Raw genomic sequence first — 23,244 nt, forward strand, 5'->3', positions numbered from 1 at the left:
GTGCCAATAATATTATTATTCTTGAAAGTAGCATATTATTTTAAGGGTAAACTACAACGACTTTTCTTGAGATTTGGCATAATTACGAATGTTCCCTTATTGTTTGAAAAACTACAAGTATCCCTTAATGCTTGATGTAATTATGTAATCCTCTGGATGGAGGTATGAAATTTTCGACTTTGACCTTATAATTTTTTTATTTTTTTTTAAATTTTAAAAATTTATTAAAAATTAAAACAGAGTGGATGAAATTTTTTTAAAAATTATAAAAAATTATCCACTTGCTCCATAAAAAAATTTAAAAAATAAATAAAATTATAATTTTTAATTCACAAAGGCATTTTGATTAGTTCACCACAAAAATTGGATGAAAATCTAACGGATTGGGCTAATTGTTAGACGATCATTAAAATTTGAGAGTGTTTGTTATTTTTTAAACAATGAAGGGGTATTCGTAATTATGACAAACTTAGAGAAAGTTGTTATAATTTATCCTTATTTTAATAATGTAATGGTGTCCTGGCACCTGTTTGGTATCCCACATTAGTTGACATATAAAGAGTTTTAAGGGGCTCATAAATAAAAAATTTCAGTAATAAGGTGCTTTTTTTATGATAAGATAGTGACTATAAAATTTAAATGAAGTCAGAATAGATAATATATAATGGGCAATGCACAAGTTACACTACATTATTTGACGCTGTGTGTCGTTCTCGTGCCCCATCCTAAACCCCTCGTCTTAGGGGATAATAATGTTGTCACATGACATCTCACATCTATTGCGAGCAAAAAGTTCTTATCGTTTATAAGTCGTAAAATTTATTTAAAAGAAAAAAACAATAAGATTTGTGTAAAATTAGAGTGGGAAGTTCGTTGCGGAATATACACCGACCGCTTGTACAACACATTAAATAAATTGTTTAACAGTATTATTTTATGATATATATAATTTGAAAATATGACAAAAATACAGACATCAAGGCTGTATGAGTAAATTTTAAATTTACAGAAACATTATATTATTAGGGTAAATTAAATTTTATCTTTCGAATTACATTTATTTTTACACTTTGTCATCAAAACTTTTTTTGTATCAGCCTACCATCTCAATTTTGATAAATTTGCACTTTACCATATATGTCCGTCTTTTTATTGATTTTTTCTGGCTGAAAAATATCACATGTCGTGCATATGTGAAAAGTATCGCATCACATAATCCTTAAATATCATATGTGCACTGCATGTAATGTTTTTTGACAAACAAATTGGTTAAAAAAAAATTATAAATGGCAAAGTGCAAAATTTTATTAAATTGAAATGGTAAGTTGACAGAAAAAAAAAAAAAAATTTACTTATCAAAGTATAAAAACAATCATAATTTGAATGAAAAAAATGTAATTAACTCTAATTATTATTATTATTATTTGAATTTGATAGGAGTCATTGTCAGGGGTGTTAATATTATATATTCCCACTGGTGTGGTTATTGGCCAACCCTATCAAATACTCAGCTTTAAATATTCGAATTCCCCTCCATCCGTCAGCAACCAATATTTAAATATTGCGGCTATTTTTTTTAATCTCTATTCCATTAATTTTATGCTTCTTTTAATAATATATGCTTAATTATACTATTGCACACTGTGGTATTCAAGTCAATTTCATATCATTTGATCCAAAAATGGAATATAAGTTTTTGTCCTTGGGTAATTATTATCATTAAAAATAAAAAATTATAAAAAATTTTAATTAACCACGACATGCAATAACTACCGAGAGTTATATTTATAAGCAAAATCAAAATTTTTGTCACAGCTAAAAATTATATGGCAATGTGCCGGCCATAACAAAAATCATGGGATAATTAACTGTTGTGAAAACTTACATAGTGTTTGGATTCATTTTCTTAGTGTTTTGTTGTGTTATGTGGAGATAGAGAGAGAAAAACAAAGATAAACATAGAGATAGTATGTATGTTTGGGTTCATTTTTTAAGATAATTTAAAATAAGTATTGTATGTCTAATATTGTGTTGTTGGAGACAAAAATTATTGTTCATTGTAAAATCATGTCTTTTTTATGTATATTATGTATATGTGCTTGTATATAACTGTATCTATTTATGCTAAAACAGTTAAAAACACCCAAATAAAGTATTTCTGTATGATGACAAACATTCAGTATGTTTTGACTCATCATGTAGATAACTTGAAAATGAAAACATAGTGTTAAACTTTTACTGTAGTTTTGTCTCACCATGATAAATAATATTGATTTCCCACGATTCATGATTTTTTAAGTTGTAGTCATTTATAATATAGAGAACAATTAATTTTTTTTTAGAGAAAAATGCAAGCAACCCCCTTGTGATATCACAAATGAGCAAATTGCCTCTTTATGAAAAAATAAATAGCGATTTGCCTCCTTGTATTTTTAAAAATACAACAATTTACCCCCCTATAATTTTTAAAATGAACCAATTTACCTCCCTGTATAAGGGGGTAAATTGTTTCATTTTAAAAGGTATAGAGAGGTAAATTGCTATATTTTTTTTATAGGAGGCTAATGTGTTCATTTTCAATATCACGGGGAAGTAAATTGATATACGCCCATTTTTCTTTATAGTGCCTCTTAAAATACCCTTCATTTTTATTTTATTATTTTCTTTTTTGAATGATGAAATTATTATTAGGCGGTGGTGTATTTTCCAGCGAATCTTTTTTTATTTATTGCATCATAACTCCTTTGCAGCCAAGCTTGAATGGAGTAGAGGACCTATAATTAATTAATTGAACATTTAATAAACTGAAATCATCATCATGTATGTGTAGGCATGCAGCACACAGTTTTTTTGTGCAAAAAAACATGTTATAGTCATACATATTTGATGCATTTGGTCCAATACCTTACACATTTGGTTGGAATTACTAATGGGGGATCAAATTTGACATTCTAAAAATGAAGTTGTGAACGTAGAATCAAAGGTGTGATGATCGGAACTGAATATGTCAAAATTAAGACCAGATATGTTGGGCTAAGAGGAAGTTACAAATTACAGGATTAAATTTATAGTTAATAAAGATACAGAATCAAAATTTGACATACTCCCGTATTCGAAGGACTAAAAATGTAATTTAGTCAATAGATTTTCTTGTTTTTTTTTTTCTTTGAGTTATAAAAGTTTGGGTGACTTTGACTTTTATACTATTACTGATTAGGACATGCTTTCAAGATCAAAGATTACTTCGATGTGTACTTATAGATTATCCATCAACACAGTTATCGCATTAACAAATGAAATCGAATCTATGACCATTTAATTCAAAGTGACTAATTTTTACTGATCAAATTATCAATATTTAAATAGGTGGTTGTTGGTGAAGTGATCAATCTTTCACGTTATGAATGAATCATATAAGAGTAGTCCTTCCAAAATAATTGAGTAAATGGTATCTCTTGCTCGCAACGTCGCTAGGGCTACTCGATAGGTTTAGCAAAAGATCTTTCCGATGATCAAGTCAAATTATAAATTTTTAAAAGCGTGAATTGCAATCTATCTACTTTGGTTACAGAAAATAGGCAAACAACCCTCTTATAAAAAATAAAATAGTAATTTATTTTTCTATATTTTCAAAATGTAGCAATTTACCTTTCTGTGTTTTTAAAATTAAAGCAATTTACCTCCTTAGGTAGGGAGGTAAATTGCTTCATTTTTTAAAATACAGATGAATAAATTGCTATTTATTTTTCATAAGGGAGTAGTTTGCACATTTATAATATCACAAGAGGCTAAATTGCATTAAACCCAATTCTAGAATTTATACAAGTTTTTAGCTTGTTAAACAATACAAGTTGGGAGGCCTTGAGGGAAGAGGGTAGAATTTGCTTAGACCAATGGTTCCCCTTTGTGGGAAAAACAATTAATTACAGAAATTTGCATTTTTTTTTTTGGTCCCATAAGTTAGGACCGAATATTTTTAGTTGCATTTTCTTCCAATTTCTGATAAAAAATTGACGATAAAAAGCACGTACATGGAAGTCACGCCATTTGTTAAACTTTTAGAATGAAGAAAAAATTAGCATGTGATTTGCACATGCTTTTTGCCGTCAGCTCTCTAACATTGTGATTCCTTAAATAATGGGACTAAAATGTAAATAATCTAAGTTATGTGATAAAAAATATAATTTTCCTCCCAATTTATTATGTAAGAGATATCTTCAGTGCAGAGGTTGATCCAAATTAATTATTATAAAATATTAAATTTTATTTTAAAGATAAACTCTTGAACTAGCTCGGAAAAATTAGGATATTACTAATGGAAATTTCTGAAAGTAATATAATTAAAATCTGATGTGGTTCTGATTTTGACTGGGGGATGGAACGGAAAATTTACCCTCGATACAACAGGTATGATTCAAGTCTAGTGAGAGAATGTTTTTAGAAGAGGATGTCTTGTCAAATCATGATAGTAACTTCAAAATAATATATGGAGTATTTATAATGGTATTGAGAGTTTTAGAAAATAGTAGGGTGTATGTATTTATTGTGTAGCATACATGTAAAAAATTATATTTTCATTCCTGTAAATAACTGGATACTACCAACATATACATCAAAATCAAAATTGAGATTGTTATCACGAGCTTTCTAAAGGTCCACCTCAAGTGTGCATCTGGAATATCCATGAATCAGTTCTTGAGGTAGTAGAATATTATCAGTAATCTCCGTCTCAATTTGAAAAAACTAAGACATCCCCTTGGTGACTTCCTCCCCACAATCGGCCATGCCGCCTTGATTAATAGACCTGCAGGGAATCCACCAGGACCCGGAGCTTTGTCACCATAGATTGCAAACAAAACATCCTTCACTTTAGTGTTGTGGACCGGTGACACCCCCTGTGCGGAGAGGGGCCGTGGGCGATGTCTTCCTGCTTAAGTAGTGCGTAGCAGCTTCCTGAATAATCCTGCAGAAAATTAATTTTTATCAATTACTCATATATTTTTTTTCACTATATTAATATGCAGCTTATTTATTGGTGGGCTTGCAGCGACGACAAGGCAGAAGACAGTACGGACGTTGCCGATAGGGAGCCCGATCTAGATAGGGTTGTTTATCTTTTTTATTTTTGTAAAAATTTGTATGTATATTATAAATACAAATTTTTAAATACTATTTTAATTTTATTAATTACATTGTTACTATTTTCTTGCTAGATAATTTATATAATATTTCACATTTAACAAATTCAACAAAAAATTTATAACTAAAAATTCAACAAGATATTATAAAAATGAATATCTAATAATTTAAATATAAATAATTTATATAAAAATTGTATTACATTTGTAACGGCTTCTATAACGATTTGGGAGTACACTTTGTTAGCACACAACTTGAAAGCAATTCCTGAAATCGCTCCGAAGGCCGTTACAAAACTACAACAAACGTTCACAAGAAGAGTCACAAAGACCATTAGAATATGTATTAAATTAGGTATTACAAAATGAGGTACAAACGCTATTACAAATAGAGTTCAAGTGACCATTCCAATTGGGATATACACTTATAACAATATGTGTTACGATGGTCATTCCAAAAGTAGGTCTAATAAATTCAAAGCGGTCATTCCAAAAGGATTTTCAACGTCAATGTCTGCATTCGGTCAATTATTATAACGCTAAAATTGGTTGGTACAAAATTCAGTACAATTAGGAACGTCTTCGTCAAGAGCCGTTACAACTTTTTGGTAACACCTGTTATAGGAATGGATTGGCTTCCGTTACAAAAGGCATTCCAAATTAATAAAATCTATTACAAATTTAAAGTTGGCCGTTACAAAAGCCATTCTAATAAAATATTTATTTTGTAGTCAAAACTTCAAGAGGTTGTAAGCATTCCAGAATTGAGAGAGTTTTCTCCCATTTTTGTCTTCTAGCTTGTATGCTTTGAATCTGACAATTCTGGTAACTTTGTATGGACCTTCCTAATTGAGAGGCAGATTAACATAAGATCTCCTACATGAATTCCCTTCTTTCCACCTTTTGTTGTAGGTTTATTTCACCTTTTGCTTGTATCATTCCATGTAGGATTGAGCATTTTCTCCTACCTCATCTATCAAATCAACATTACTTCATAGTAAGATATCATTACTTTCTTGTTCATAGTGCTGGATTCTAAAAGTTTCCAACTCTGATTCTGTAGGTATAATGGTTTCTGAGTTGTATATTAAGTTCAAGGGAGTTTCTCCCATAGTTGACTTGGGGGTGGTTTTGTAAGACCACAACACACAAGGCAGGGCGTCCACTCATTGCCCTCCTACTTACTCGAGCTTAATCTTAATACCTTGCACTAGTATGCCATTTGTAACCTCCACTTGTCGTTGTCTTGACGTTAAGCCACTGAGGTAAATCTCTACTTGATGCTTTGGCACACCACTCCTGCATTTTTCAATATGGAATTGGCAACCATTGTCAGAAACTAGTTCATGCTAGAGACCATAACTGTAGACTATGCTTTCCATAAGAATTTCAACACCTCATTTTCTGTAATTTTGGCAAGGGCTTCTACCTCTACCTACCTATTCAAATATTCCACTGCTATGAGTAGGAACTTTATCTATCCTTGGGTAGTAGGGAATGGTCCTACTATGTCCATTTCCCCTATTGCAAAATGGCATGGTGTGGAGAGTCTCCTAACTTGAAGAAGTATTTAGATTTGGGAAGTTGTGGTCCTTCATCAGCACCCTTCGGCCATCTTAAGCAGGATGTTTCTTAATGACTTTCAACATCCGTGCTGGGATAGTAATGAGGTGAATAAAATGCTTGATCTTTGGTTTAAGGGATTGAATCATCCTCGCAGTTCATCCATGATCCTGTGAGACATGCTAATATTGTTTCCCTTCTTCTATCTCAAGTGCCCTGCTTCTTCACTAGTCAGACATCCTCCAAGTTGATGTATTTCTCAACATGGGCCAGCAAGTCATTGAAGTCAACAGCTAGCTTCTTGGCTAATAATTCGAAGAGAAGTTTAACTCGTAGGCCTTATGTGAGAGCACTGATCAACACTTCCTGAAGAGTAGTAGGGATTTCCAGCATAATATTGTTGAATCATTATATGTATGCTCTCAGTATTTCTTTTCCCTTTTGTTTCATCCTAAGAGGCTTATTACCGACTTTTAATACTTTTTGTCATTGGCAAATTGATACACAATAAAGAGCATAATTTGATGATAGCCCTGCAAGGCATCCAATAAACTCAATAATTCGTGATTAGATGTAGAATCTACTAGCTAGTCTATGCGAGGAAAAGGATAAACATATTTGGCACATGCTTTGTTAACATCCCTAAAATCTACACACATGCGTCATATATTACCTGGCTTACTGTAAGAATAGATGATCATGGAGTCAATTGAATTCGTTGTTTTCCATTTGTCAATTTTTATTAAAATGATACATATAGTAAGAGTTTATCAAAGTAGCATTACTATTTTGTTGTGTTTACTATTTATGTTGAATGGGATTCAATGTCACAACAAAATGCCCATAGACCTAAAGCTTAAACCCATAGAGTTGGGCTACATATAAGTTCGGCAACTATGAAACTAGCTTCTCAGGGTCGGTCTGAAATGTTACAAATCGAGGACCTAGTGACAGGTTATCGAGAGTCCTATATAGACTTGTACTAAGTATTGCAGTCATGGTCGTCTATGCAATTTTTGTGGGTTGGTTGGTAAGGTAGTTGACTGACTGAACTAACTTGCGAGAATCGTCATATGGAAGTCTTGAGGTCTTGGTCGATATAGCTGGAATTCTCAATTTAGATAGTATGTGATTAGTTCTTGAACTTGAGAAATCATGGCAGTCACGTGCATACAGAGTGTATCTTGGTATAACAAGCAGTGACCGGGTCGTGAGGCATGGTCACACAAGTATTGTCCAGTGCAGTAGGAGTATATAGCAAGGACGGTGAGTTTCAAGATAGAATTCGTCCCGTGTCCGAATTATGATAGCAGTTTCTCGTATGCATTTTAGGACCTGTTTAAGCCCTTAGCATATATGGCCACAATGATTGAATGAATTGGATAAGTTTCCTATGTAAATTAGTGTATAAATAAGGATTCGAGTTATGAGTATAGATGCCTAGTCTAGTTAGAGTACCGGCGCCCAATTCCATGCCCTAAACTAAGATCGGGAGACGGTTGATGGAAAGACCATACTCGTATGGAATTCGAAGCCTAAATATTCACACAAATATTAACCTAGTTTCTCGTGCCATGAACTGTGCTAAATGACCACCCATGATAATAGGCTATTTCTGGTTATTAGTTAATTTGAAATGATGAATTAATTAGATTAATTAATTGTGTTGGTCACACACGTCCAAGCTAATTGAGGGTGAACCTAAAGAATTACAGTATAATCACCTAAATGTGATTGAACTAATTTAGAAATATTTTTAGAAGGAAGAGATTAATTTAATTGGATTAAGAGTAATTTTTTAGAGAGAATAAATGGTTGGATGGGTTAGATTTTTTAAATATTAATTAATTGGATTAGTTGATTTTGGTTTTAGAACTTTTAAAATTGATTGACATTTATTGGGCTTGACTTTAATTTATAAATTAAAAAGAGACTGAGAGAGAGAGTGTGTGTGTGTGTGTGTGTGTGTGCAAGTTTGGAGAGAAGAAAAGTCACCTTTCTTCCCTTCAAAAGATGGCCAACTTGTCTTCCACATCATAATTTTAGCCACATAGGATTATAAATCAATAAAAACGCATCTAGGTGTCATGCCATGTCACTTTTCAGGAGCAAACTATAAATCCAATCGACCAGAGGACTAAAACTAATCACTTTTACAAGTTACTGGAGTTAATAAAAAATGGGCATACTTATAGGACTAAAACTAAAATTAGGCATACTTAACGGACCAAAAAAATATTTTTCCCTTCTTGGCCTATAATTAGATTAGTTTTTTATACACTGAATTATCGGGATAGATCAAGAGTACACGCTTTAATCGGGTTTATTATGCTTTAATTTTGTGTAATTCAATTTTTCACGTTTCTCAAGATATGTTACTCTATTAATTTGATCTAGGGAACCCTTCCCTAATCGATCAATCGATTTGACCAAAGATTTTGAGAGTCTAAACCATCTCAGATTCCAGAGTAGAACTACTATCAAATACTGACAGTGGACATATTCTCTCTTGGATTCTACCGTCCTCGGTACATACTCCGAGGGCACTAGACAAGGCTTATGATTGCCATGTCTTACAGACACAATCACCGCTTTCCAGATTCAAGATATAGTCTTCATATCCATGCGACTATCATGATTCCTAAAGTTGGGAGGACTAGTTTCATACTAATGGAATTCGGAATTTCAATTCTAACGACCAAGCCGTTAGGGCTACCATGTGACGATTCCAATGAGTTCAGTTTGTTGACTAGAGTGCCAACTAACCCACTAAAATTGCATGGACAACCTACATCTCCTGTTGATGAAACACGATACTGCAATAGTTACCACAAGTCTCTATAGAACTCTCAATGCCCTCACCCAGGTCCCTTACTTAAGATGTTTCAAAGCGACCCTTATAAGTTTGCATCATAGCTGCCAAGCTATGCGCAGCCAACTCCACGAATTTTAACCTTTCTGTCTGTGGGCATTTGTTGTAACATTGAAATAACGTTCAATTTGAGTAGTAAGCACAACAGACACATTTGTTAATAATGAATACTTACTCTATTCATCTAAGTAATATTATTTTCATAAAGAACGTATAGTAAAATAGTCAATCTAGTTTGCTTTTTATTCATCTATTCTTACAAAAGGCAATTGGAGACGAATATCCACAAATAATATGTTCATAATAATATTATTATGTGTGATTCAGGAAGTTAGAAGTTTTGAGCTAATAGAATTAAAAATTACAAACATTCGCTAGAAGGAGGGCTTGAACCTCCGACCTTGTGGTTAACAGCCACATGCTCTAACCAACTGAGCTATTCCAGCTACTGCTGTTCATTGATGGTTTGGAGTGATGGACTCAATAATTGTAAACAGTGGTTGAAGAAATAACATTGGAAAACAATGGGGTACTGACGTGTCACTACATATGTCACATGATTCAACTAGGAAAATAATTGACACTTGTTAGAATTCAAAGACACTCTTGTCATAAAATTCACAATATATTGAATCATCCATTTCACAATATATTAGGGTAAATGGATAGATTCGACTGAGATGATCCATGATCCATCCCTATGTTCTAATAATCTTGTAATTAAAATCGTTATTTAGATGGGAAAGAGAATCCTTGACTGTGGAGGACTCCTGGTCATAGGGAGTCTGGCTGACTGAAGAGTCCGAGCTCTTGAGGAAACCCCGTCAACACGTGTTCTCCACGTTAGATAAATGGTACACGTTGAGGGTCCAGATACATGCCACATGTGCTCTAAAGAGGGATGTGGACACGGGTGTTGGGCCGATTATTTGATGGTTGGGCTATGATATTGTGCTATGTTGAGTCGGCATTCTTCCTTCTGGACTATCGTATTCATTGATGTGGGTCTTGACTTTTTCACTTGTTCTTGGACAAAGTCGTCTTGGGCCATGCACATCATCCAGTCCCCCCCCCCACTCTAAGGTGGAGGGTTGTCTCCAACTCCTTCTTAGAGTATGGGTCCTTGACATCTCTAATGGAAGGGGGAATCCTTCTACAAATTGAAAGGGATGCCTTGAGATGACTTCCTCCTTCATTCTTCTTTTCCCGCCTGCAAGCGTCTTTTCTGAAATCTGTGCCCAGGTACTACGCCCTGCCGTATGCTAGAAAAGAAAATGATAGTTAGGCCTATGGCTAGCCTCCTTGATTGGCGAGATTTGATAACCGCCCTCTCTACTCAAGTGTGGAGTTATGAAACCTACCCATCACAAACAATTACCGAGGCATGTCTTTAACTCCTCCACCACGTCCTTGAAGCAGGTATTGTTTCCTTTCATCGCCCTCCTTCTTTACCTGTAATTATATTACTTTTTTATTCACTGAACGATCGGGATAGATCAAGAGTACACGCTTTAATCGGGTTTATTATGCTTTAATTTTGTTTAATTCAATTTTTCATGTTTCTCGAGATGTGTTACTCTGTTAATCCGATTTAGGGAACCCATCCTTAATCGAACAATTGATTTGGCTATTGATTTTGAGAGTCTAAACCATTTCAGATCCCATAGGAGAACTTCTATCAAATACTGACAGTGGAAAGATTCTCTCTTAGATTCAACCATCCTCGTTGCATACTCTGACTGCACTGAACAAGACTTATGATTAACATGTCTTACGACACAATCACCGCTTGTCAGATTCATGATATAGTCTTCATATCCATGCAACTACCGTGATTCCTAAAGTTCGAGGACTAGTTTCATACTATTGGAATTGGAAATTTCAATTATAACGACCAAGCCGTCAATGCTACCATATGACGATTCCCACGAGTCAGTTCAATTTGTTGAGTACATTGCCAACTAACCCAATAAAATTGCGTGGACAACCTACATCTCCTGTTGATGAAACATGACATTGCAATAGTTACCATAAGTCTCTATGGAACTATCATGCCCTCACGCATGTCCTCGACTTAGAATGTTTCAGAGCGACCTTTAGAAGTTGGCTTTATAGCTGCCAACCTATGCGCAGCCTAAACTCATGAATTTTAACCTTTCGATCTGTGGGTATTTGTTGTGACATTGAAATGTCGTTCAATTTGAGTAGTTTGCACAACAGACACATTGGTCAATAACAAATACTTACTCTGTTCATCTGAATAATATTATTTTCATAAAGATTAACGAATAGTAAAATAGTCAATCTAGTTTGCTTTTTGGTTATCTTTTCTTACAAAAGGTAATATTGGAGACGAATATCCAAAAATAATATGTTCATAATAATATTGTTATGTGTGATTCGGAAAATTAGATGTTTTGAGCTAATAGAAATAAAAAATTACAAACATTCGCTAGAAGGAGGGCTTGAACCTCCGACCTTGTGGTTAACAGCCACACGCTCTAACCAACTGAGCTATTCCAGCTACTGCTGTTCATTGATGGTTTAGAGTGATGGACTCAATAATTGTAAACAGTGGTTGAAGAAATAACATTGGAAAACAATGGGATACTGACGTGTCGCTACATATGTCACATGATTCAACTAGGAGAATAATTGAGACTTGTTAGAATTCAAAGACTCTCTTGTCATAAAATTCACAATATATTGAATCATCCTTTTCACAATATATTAGGGTAAATGGATAATTCGACTGAGATGATCCATGATCCATCCCTATGTTCTAATAATCTTGCAATTAGAATCTTTATTCAGATGGGAAAGAGAATCCTTGACTGAGGAGGACTCCTGGTCGTAGGGAGTCTGGCTAACTTAAGAGTCTGAGTTCTTGAGGGAACCCTGTCAACACGTGTTCTCCACGTTGGATAAATGGTACACGTTGAGGGTCCAGATACATGCCATGTGTGCTCTGAAGAGGGATGTGGACATGGGTGTTGGACCGATTATTTGATGGTTGGGCTATGATATTGTGCTATGTTGAGTCGGCCTTCTTCCTTCTGGACTATCGTATTCATTGATGTGGGTCTTGGACTTTTTCACTTATTCTTGGACAAAGTCGTCTTGGGTCATGCACATCATCCAGTCCCCCCCCCCACTCTAAGGTGGAGGGTTGTCCCCAACTCCTTCTTAGAGTATGGATCCTTGACATGTCTAATGGAATGGGGAATCCTTCTACAAATTGAAAGGGATGCCTTGAGATAACTTCCTCCTTCATTCTTCCTTTCCCGCCTGCAAGCGTCTTTTCTGAAATCTGTGCCCAGGTACTACGCCCTGCCGTATGCTAGAAAAGAAAATGATAGTTAGGCCTATGGCTAGCCTCCTTGATTGGCGAGATTTCATAACCGCCCTCTCCACTCGAGTGTGGAGTTATGAAAACCTCCCCATCACAGACAATTACCGAGGCATGTCTTTAACTCCTCCACCACGTCCTTGAAGCAGGTATTGTTTCCTTTCATCTCCCTCCTTCTTTACCTGTAATTATATTACTTTTTTATTCACTGAACGATCGGGATAGATCAAGAGTACACGCTTTAATCGGGTTTATTATGCTTTAATTTTGTTTAATTCAATTTTTCATGTTTCTCGAGATGTGTTACTCTGTTAATCCCATTTAGGGAACCCATCCCTAATCGAATAATTGATTTGGCTAATGATTTTGAGAGTCTAAACCATTTCAGATCCCATAGGAGAACTTCTATCAAATACTGACAGTGGAAAGATTCTCTCTTAGATTCAACCATCCTTGCTGCATACTCTGACTGCACAGAATAAGACTCATGATTAACATGTCTTACGACACAATCACCGCTTGTCAGATTCATGATATAGTCTTCATATTTGTTGACTACATTGCCAACTAACCCAATAAAATTGCGTGGACAACCTACATCTCCCGTTGATGAAACATGACATTGCAATAGTTACCGTACGTCTCTATGGAACTATCAATGCCCTCACGCATATCCTCGACTTAGAATGTTTCAAAGCAACCTTTAGAAGTTGGCTTTATAGCTGCCAACCTATGCGCAGCCCAAATTCATGAATTTTAACCTTTCTATCTATGGGTATTTGTTGTGCCATTGAAATGTCGTTCAATTTGAGTAGTTTGCACAACAGACACATTGGTCAATAACGAATACTTACTCTATTCATCTGAATAATATTATTTTCATAAAGATTAACGAATAGTAAAATAATCAATCTAGCTTGTTTTTTGGATATCTTTTATACAAAAGGTAATATTGGAGACGAATATCCAAATATAATATGTTCATAATAATATTGTTATGTGTGATTCGGAAAATTATATGTTTTGAGCTAATAGAAATAAAAAATTACAAACATTCGCTAGAAGGAGGGCTTGAACCTCCGACCTTGTGGTTAACAGCCACACGCTCTAACCAACTGAGCTATTCCAGATACTGCTGTTCATTGATGGTTTGGAGTGATGGACTCAATAATTGTAAACAATGGTTGAAGAAATAACATTGGAAAACAATGGGATACTGACGTGTCGCTACATATGTCACATGATTCAACTAGGAGAATAATTGACACTTGTTAGAATTCAAAGACTCTCTTGTCATAAAATTCGCAATATATTGAATCATCGTTTTCACAATATATTAGGGTAAATGGATAGATTCGACTGAGATGATCCATGATCCATCCCTATGTTCTAATAATCTTGCAATTAGAATCGTTATTCAGATGGGACAGAGAATCCTTGACTGAGGAGGACTCCTGGTCGTAGGGAGTCTGGCTGACTTAAGAGTCCGAGCTCTTGAGGGAACCCCGTCAACACGTGTTCTCCACGTTGGATAAATGGTACACGTTGAGGGTCCAGATACATGCCACGTGTGCTCTAAAGAGGGATGTGGGCACGGGTGTGGGGCCGATTATTTGATGGTTGGGCTATGATATTGTGCTATGTTGAGTCGGCCTTCTTCCTTCTGGACTATCGTATTCATTGATGTGGGTCTTGGACTTTTTCACTTGTTCTTGGACAAAGTCGTCTTGGACCATGCACATCATCCAGTCTCCCCCCCCCCCACTCTAAGGTGGAGGGTTGTCCCCAACTCCTTCTTAGAGTATGGGTCCTTGATATCTCTAATGGAAGGGGGTATCCTTCTACAAATTGAAAGGGATGCCTTGAGATTACTTCCTCCTTCATTCTTCCTTTCCCTCCTGCAAGCGTCTTTTCTGAAATCTGTGCCCAGGTACTACGCCCTGCCGTATGCTAGAAAAGAAAATGATAGTTAGGCCTATGGCTAGCCTCCTTGATTTGCGAGATTTGATAACCGCCCTCTCCACTCGAGTGTGGAGTTATGAAACCTCCCCATCACAGACAATTACCGAGGCATGTCTTTAACTCCTCCACCACGTCCTTTAAGCAGGTATTGTTTCCTTTCATCTCCCTCCTTCTTTACCTGTAATTATATTACTTTTTTATTCACTGAACGATCGGGATAGATCAAGAGTACACGCTTTAATCGGGTTTATTATGCTTTAATTTTGTTTAATTCAATTTTTCATGTTTCTCGAGATGTGTTACTCTGTTAATCCCATTTAGGGAACCCATCCCTAATCGAATAATTGATTTGGCTAATGATTTTGAGAGTCTAAACCATTTCAGATCCCATAGGAGAACTTCTATCAAATACTGACAGTGGAAAGATTCTCTCTTAGATTCAACCATCCTTGTTGCATACTCTGACTGCACTGAATAAGACTCATGATTAACATGTCTTACGACACAATCACCGCTTGTCAGATTCATGATATAGTCTTCATATCCATGCAACTACCGTGATTCCTAAAGTTCGAGGACTAATTTCATACTATTGGAATTGGAAATTTCAATTATAACGACCAAGCCGTCAATGCTACCATATGACGATTCCCACGAGTCAGTTCAATTTGTTGACTACATTGCCAACTAACCCAATAAAATTGCGTGGACAACCTACATCTCCCGTTGATGAAACATAACATTGCAATAGTTACCGTAAGTCTCTATGGAACTATCAATGCCCTCACGCATATCCTCGACTTAGAATGTTTCAAAGCAACCTTTAGAAGTTGGCTTTATAGCTGCCAACCTATGCGCAGCCCAAATTCATGAATTTTAACCTTTCGATCTGTGGGTATTTGTTGTGACATTGAAATGTCGTTCAATTTGAGTAGTTTGCACAACAGACACATTGGTCAATAACGAATACTTACTCTATTCATCTGAATAATATTATTTTCATAAAGATTAACGAATAGTAAAATAGTCAATCTAGCTTGCTTTTTGGATATCTTTTCTTACAAAAGGTAATATTGGAGACGAATATCCAAATATAATATGTTCATAATAATATTGTTATGTGTGATTCGGAAAATTAGATGTTTTGAGCTAATAGAAATAAAAAATTACAAACATTCGCTAGAAGGAGGGCTTGAACCTCCGACCTTGTGGTTAACAGCCACACGCTCTAACCAACTGAGCTATTCCAGATACTGCTGTTCATTGATGGTTTGGAGTGATGGACTCAATAATTGTAAACAGCGGTTGAAGAAATAACATTGGAAAACAATGGGATACTGACGTGTCGCTACATATGTCACATGATTAAACTAGGAGAATAATCGACACTTGTTAGAATTCAAAGACTCTCTTGTCATAAAATTCACAATATATTGAATCATCGTTTACACAATATATTAGGGTAAATGGATAGATTCGACTGAGATGATCCATGATCCATCCCTATGTTCTAATAATCTTGCAATTAGAATCGTTATTCAGATGGGACAGAGAATCCTTGACTGAGGAGGACTCCTGGTCGTAGGGAGTCTGGCTGACTTAAGAGTCCGAGCTCTTGAGGGAACCCCGTCAACACGTGTTCTCCACGTTGGATAAATGGTACACGTTGAGGGTCCAGATACATGCCACGTGTGCTCTAAAGAGGGATGTGGACACGGGTGTTGGGCCGATTATTTGATGGTTGGGCTATGATATTGTGCTATGTTGAGTCGGTCTTCTTCCTTCTGGACTATCGTATTCATTGATGTGGGTCTTGGACTTTTTCACTTGTTCTTGGACAAAGTCGCGCCCCCCCCCCCCCCACTCTAAGGTGGAGGGTTATCCCCAACTCCTTCTTCGAGTATGGGTCCTTGATATCTCTAATGGAAGGGGGAATCCTTCTACAAATTGAAAGGGATGCCTTGAGATTACTTCCTCCTTCATTCTTCCTTTCCCGCCTGCAAGCGTCTTTTCTGAAATCTGTGCCCAAGTACTACGCCCTGCCGTATGCTAGAAAAGAAAATGATAGTTAGGCCTATGGCTAGCCTCCTTGATTTGCGAGATTTGATAACCGCCCTCTCCACTCGAGTGTGGAGTTATGAAACTTCCCCATCACAGACAATTACCGAGGCATGTCTTTAACTCCTCCACCACGTCCTTTAAGCAGGTATTGTTTCCTTTCAACCCCCTTCTTCCTTTTTCTTTAAGAATCAAGGTTTTCACCTCCATAAAATCTGTAAGTATCCTTCTCTCTTCTTCTATGAACTTCTTGGTTATTTTCCGTTCAAAGCTTGTCGTCCTCCAATGAGTTTGTTCATTTTTTTGGTGAAACCTTCGCAGATGATGGTCCCTTAGAGGCCACTTCGAGAGGGGATAGGTGGTTTTTCGCCTAGCTTTCCTCGTGGCCAAATGAGGAGTCTTCATCGAAAGGCGGCGGCATCTTATCATCTCATAGACTAGGAGGACTTGGAGTATGAAACAGGGCAGAAAGAATGAGAAAACTCCTCCCTTGGGGAGGAAGATCCCTTTCGCCTATGGAGTGAGGATCTTCTATCATCAAAGCCTCAAGGATAGACCAATTGATACTGGAGTATTATATTCATCCCGCATTTATCATTTACACTCCTTCTCCTAAGAGTCGTCCTCATTTTCCCCCTCCTAATTGTTTATCAATTTTCGGTTACTACTAGTATCTTTGCACAGTGCTACCATCTAAAAAGGGCTTAGAAGGTTTTTTTGTGTTCATTCCTGGTCCTGGCGTATCTTTCCTGCCTTCCCCGAACCCCCAAAAAATTGAAAAGAAGTTTTTTCTTTGTTTTGCCCATTCGTCCTTGGTCATTCCTTGACTGCTAGATTCAGGAGGCTCCCCCTCCGCTCAGCTTGGGCAGAGGACTATTGCTTTGACCTTCTTGCTGGACATCTTAAATGAAAGCACCTATGACTGGCAGTCTTTTATCAACGAAAGACTCCTAGGCCATATTGGCCTAAGTCCACGGGTTGAGCCCTTAGGGGACTCCTTGGGTATTTTTATTTTCCTCCTGTTCTTTATTTTGCTTTATTTGTCTTGGATTATAATCTAGGTTATTTTTTGAATCAGATAACATCATGTTCAACAAGCTGATGCGAGATCACACTTCGGGAGGCCGGCTAGAGGGACCCTCTCTTCCCCGTCTCCTAGGGGGACGCCTTCGTCCAGTGAGTCCAAAGGGAAATGCACTGTTTCTCTCTACCCGTGGTGTCACCCTGGGAGTTTCCTCTAAGAGAGCGAAGTTGAGTTCCTTTGGTGCTTCTCCTGCTAGTTCCACAAATCCTCCTTTAGGGCCTCCCCCTCAGCTAGTTCTCTCGCTCCTACTCCATTTGCTTGCATACCCATCAATCCTTGGACCAAGAGAGAGGGAGCAATGAGCCATTGGTGTCTGAGCTTATGAGGGGGTTCTATCTAGGGAGACAAGAATCTGTTGTCATCTTTGCCGAAAGAGGAGTTGGAAGGAATAGCCTCATCCTACATGCTTAAGGTATATTCCACTTTAGTTTTCCTTTTCTGAAAAATGTTTTTCTAACATCCTCTTCTTCCTATTAGGTCGTTTCCATCTGTGAAGAGCTCTTCTCCCATCCTCGAGAGACTCCTCCCGCCTCTCAAAATGATGCTCAAAGGCGGAAACTAGAGGAGAAGGTGGAACGCTTGGGAGTAGAACACCAAGCCTCGAGAGGACAAGAAGGAGGCAACCACCCGCTACCACCAACTGGAAAAGGATATGAAGAAACTTCAGAAATAGGCCCAAAATTATGAGGAGACCCTTAAGAAAGCTATCGGGAAGGCCTCCCTTGATTTGACACTACAAATGGCCAGCGTTATTTGGAGTGCTATTGGTCCAGCCATCTCGAGCAATTTAAGAAGTCTGAGGAATATCAAAGTGAGGTGGTTGGGATAGCTGGACCCTACTTCAAATATGGCTTTGTGGCATGCAGGGAACAGTTTAAAGCACAACATTACCATCCAACTGGGGAAAAGCCTTCCTTCCTTGATCTTGCGGCTGCTATGGAGAATGCTCCAGATCCTTTTACCGACAATCCCACTCCAGTAGGTAGAGACCTCCCCATAGAATGAAGTTTTCCTTGTTATTCTTTTTCGCATCAATTTACGCTCGTTTTCAGCCTTAGTTTAACTTCAGAAACTATTTTTTTTTTAGGAAGATTGAGACAACATACTGGGGGAGGTTGAAGCCGAAGTGAGGCGTCCCCCCTAAAGTAACAATTAATTCTGTCACAGGTGACCTCTCAAGAGATGGAGCCCATAAGCCAAAGGAAGAGGATGCCCCCGAAGGTGTTGATGCGAGACCTCCCGAAGCCTCCACTGCTGTCGCCCCTCTGGCCGAAGAAGAGAAGAAAGAAGACCTCGCTTGTGGGGTTGAAAAGAAAAGATGTAATTCGATCCCCCCTTTAAAAACATATTTAATTTCCTTGTTCTGCTCTTTCCCCCATGTGATAGAGGGATGAAACAATTTGTTGGACAATATTTCCGGGTTCGACCAGGCATTTAGGCTGGGCTCTTTTTGACGTGCTGGAATGGAATGGACTTTTTGCTTTTCTACATGCGAGGATGCTTCCATTATATTCTGCCATGATATGCCCTCGTTTGAGAATAACCTGGAACTAAGGACGTTTCTTGGGGGAAGGGTACTCCTCTAGTTAGGCAGATATTCCTGATTGCTGGGGGGGGGGCAGGAAGTTTCTATTTAACATTTTAGTGGTTGACCCCCAATACTTATTAGTGAAGACATCCTTCTAGAAGATTTAATCTTTTCACGGAGACTTAGAAGATGTCCTTCAAGAGGACTTTGGGGGATGTCCTTCAAGAAGATTTATTTAAATGGAGTCCTTCAGGAGGACTTGTTCAGAGGGAGTCCTCAAGGGGACTTATTTAAAGGGAGTCCTTCAAGAGGACTTTTAGGAGATGTCCATTAGGAGAACTTACCATCCATGAAGGAGGTTCCTTCATGCATAGTATTTCTTGAGGTTGTGTACATTCCAGGGTCGCGAAAGGGGCCGCCCTTCAAGATCTTCTAATTTATACGCACCTCGCCCTATCACTGCTATGATTTTATAAGGCCCTTCCCAAGTGGGGTCTAGTTACCCAACTAGTTTTAAGGTATCCACCCTTCGTAGCACTAAATCCCCAATTTGAAAATTTCGCATTTTCACTCTTTTGTTGTGGGCATTTATCATAGTATTTTTGCATCTCTGTATGTGAATGAAAGCCTTCTCTCTTAATTCTTTAATGTGATCCAGGTTTTCTTTTAGCAATTTTGTATTGTTTTCCTTATAGAAGTGTAAAACTCTGTGGGAGGGTACTCCCAATTCTGCTAGGATACTAGCCTCAGTCCCATAAACTAATGTGAAGGGGCTTACCCCAGTAGACCCTTGAGGAGTCGTGCAGTACGCCCATAAGCTGCTAGTTAACTCTTCCGTCCAGTTTCCACCTACTTGTTCAAGTCTCCTCTTGATTCCTTGCACTATGACTCAATTAGTGACCTCTACTTGTCCATTAAACTTGGGGTGTGCGGCTCATGTAAATTTTTGCTTGATATGTAAACCTTTGCACTAATCTTGTATTCTATGACGTTGAAACTGTCGGTCATTGTCTGAAATTATTTCTCAAGGGAGTCCAAAACGGCATATGATATTCTTCCATTGAATTTCATCACTTCTATTCCGTGATATGGGTTAGTAGTTCGGCTTCTAGCCACTTGGTGAAGTAGTCGATGGCTATTAGAAGAAATTTTCTTTGATCAGGAGCTAGGGGAAAGGTCCCACAATATCTATTTCCCATTGTGCGAAAGGATAAGGCGACAACATGGTTGTGAGGGGTTCCGTAGCTCGATGTATGAGTGGGGGAGTGCTTTTGGCATTTCTCACATTTGCTCACCAGCTGTCATGTGTCTTGTTTCATGGAAGACCAGAAGTAACCCATCTGCAATACTTTATTAGCGAGGATCCATGTCCCTACATGGGCTCCACAGCAGCTACTATGTATTTTTTTTAAGAATATGTAGTCCCTCTTGCTGCGATAGACACCAGAGTAGAGGGGTGTGTGAAGGATTTTTGTAGAGGACCCCTCCTTGAAGCAGAAAATGGGAAGCTCGAGCCTTAAGTCTTGCTGCCTCCCATCTATTATCTGGGAGCATCCCTTTCTGAACCATTGGGTAATTGGAGATCTTGGTTTGGGGAGGTATTATATGGTAATATGCCTCGTTCGGCAATCTTCTAAAGCACTAGCCAACTTGGAGAGGTAGTCTGCTTTGGCATGTTCTCTCTTGGGGATTTGCACGATCTGAAAGCTTTCAAATATTGTCTTTAATTCCGCTATTTGTTGTAGGTATTGTATCATGTTTTCTTCCTTAGCTTCATATGAGCCCTCCATTTGTTTAACTATTAGCTGCGAATCTGAATAAGTTATGAAGTGTATAGATCCCACTTCATGCTCCATTTTGAGACTTATTACAAGTGCTTCATATGCCTCATTATTGGAGGCTCTAAACCGAAGGTGAATTCTAAATCCTCTCCTTAACGTGAAGTGATGACTATGCCCGCACCACTACCCTGGATTGTGGATTGATTTGTCTACATGTAATAGCCAATTTTCGGCTTGTTGAGTGTCTTGTCCACATATCCCTGCTATCTTAGAGACAAAGTCGGCTAAAGCCTGGCTTTGATGGTAGTTTGGGGTAGGTAAGAGATATCATATTCACTCAATTTTACCAGTCATTCAAAAGTATCTGGCTTTCCCATGTTTGCTTTTAAGGCATATTAGTTTTTACCCTAATGGGATGCGAAAGAATATAGGGTCATGGTCTTCTGGCAGTGATGACGAGCGCGAGAGCTATTTTTTCAATAAGCGTTTATCGTTCCTCTATTCCATTGAGTACTTTGTTGACGTAGTAAATGGGGATTTTTTTTCCCATTATCTTCGCAAATGAGGATGGAGCTGACCGCTTGGGGGGTGGCGGATAGGTTCACGTACAAGCTATCCCTTGGAGATGGTTTCACCAGTAGAGGGAATTCCGCTAAATATCATTTGAGTTCTTCAAAGTCTTGCTGACACGTATCGTCCCACTCAAACTTCTTTTCCTTCTGTAGTACCTTGAAAAAGGTTAGGTTTTTCTCTGCCGACTTGAAAATTGAACAACTAAGTGTTGCTACTCTCCCAGTTAATCTTTGTACCTCATTAATATTAGAGGGGGTCTTAATGTCCAATGTGGCTTTGATCTTGAGGGGGTTAGCCTCAATCCCTCTCTGGGTGACCATAAATCTAAGGAAACGTCCCCCTTTCATGCCAAAGGCGCATTTTCCAGGATTGAGCTTTAGTCGATAATTCCTCAAAACATATAATATTTTTTCTAAGTCTACAACATGGCCTTTGGTCTTTTTTCTTTTTACCAACTTGTCATCTACGTATACTATGAAGTTCCTTCCGATTTGTGGTAAAAATATTTAATCTACAAAGCGTTTGTATGTGGCTCCGGCGTTCTTTAGACCAAATTGGCATGGTTACGTCACAAATGTTCCAGTGGAAGTGATGAAGCTGACTCTTTTATGATCTTTTCGGATCAACATTATTTGGTGATATCTTTGAGATGCATCCATTAAAACATTCGCAACATTGGAGGGGGTCTCCTTGTATTTCTCCTACTCCTCTAGGTGTGGAGAATTTGATTTTCATTTGACAAGTAGAAATTACAGCCTGGAAAGCATTGACGGTGGGCCTCCCTGAATGATGTTGTAGGCTGAGGGCGTATACCACCTGAACTTCAGTAAGCAAGTCTTCCGAGTGTCCCAGTACCTAGAGTCAATGGAAGTGAGACCATGGCTCGAGGGTGAACTACTTCTCCCGCAAAATCATACAAAGAGGTGTTAACCTTTTCTAGAGGGTGTCTCCTAGCTACATTTGATCGTATGCTTCTCCAAACTATATGCCCACAGAACTTCTCGAATCTATGAACAAGCGTCCTACTTCATAGTTGGCTAATAATCCTGTTATGATTGAGCATCATTGTGAGGACTTTTAGGACCCGATCTTTCTGCTCCCCCGAACTGAATGAAGGGGGCGTCTTCCATCGCCCCAACATCCCATATCTCTTTTATGGTTATACTATGTGCCTCTCTAACTTGAGCTTTCCTGGCATGATGAGAGTCACCTCCATTTAGGCCTCATGCAATCATTCAAATGACTCCTTTACGAGGAGGGTTACTAGCATCGGTCTTCCCTCTAAATGTACTTTTGTGCTCTTCTCCTGAGGAAGCTTCAGGGTTGGAAACTTTCA

The 23,244-nt window shown here is 37.7% G+C and overlaps 4 non-coding genes across 4 annotated transcripts; all 4 read right to left on the bottom strand.

Moving 5' to 3' along the window:
• Positions 9,946–10,019, bottom strand: TRNAN-GUU. The gene has a single exon. It is a non-coding gene; the product is annotated as a tRNA-Asn (tRNA).
• TRNAN-GUU lies at positions 12,024–12,097 on the bottom strand. The gene has a single exon. It is a non-coding gene; the product is annotated as a tRNA-Asn (tRNA).
• TRNAN-GUU lies at positions 13,979–14,052 on the bottom strand. The gene has a single exon. It is a non-coding gene; the product is annotated as a tRNA-Asn (tRNA).
• On the bottom strand, positions 16,062–16,135 carry TRNAN-GUU. Its single transcript has one exon. It is a non-coding gene; the product is annotated as a tRNA-Asn (tRNA).

Source organism: Sesamum indicum, linkage group LG2 (genome assembly GCF_000512975.1).
Source record: "Sesamum indicum cultivar Zhongzhi No. 13 linkage group LG2, S_indicum_v1.0, whole genome shotgun sequence".
Taxonomy (NCBI): domain Eukaryota; kingdom Viridiplantae; phylum Streptophyta; class Magnoliopsida; order Lamiales; family Pedaliaceae; genus Sesamum; species Sesamum indicum.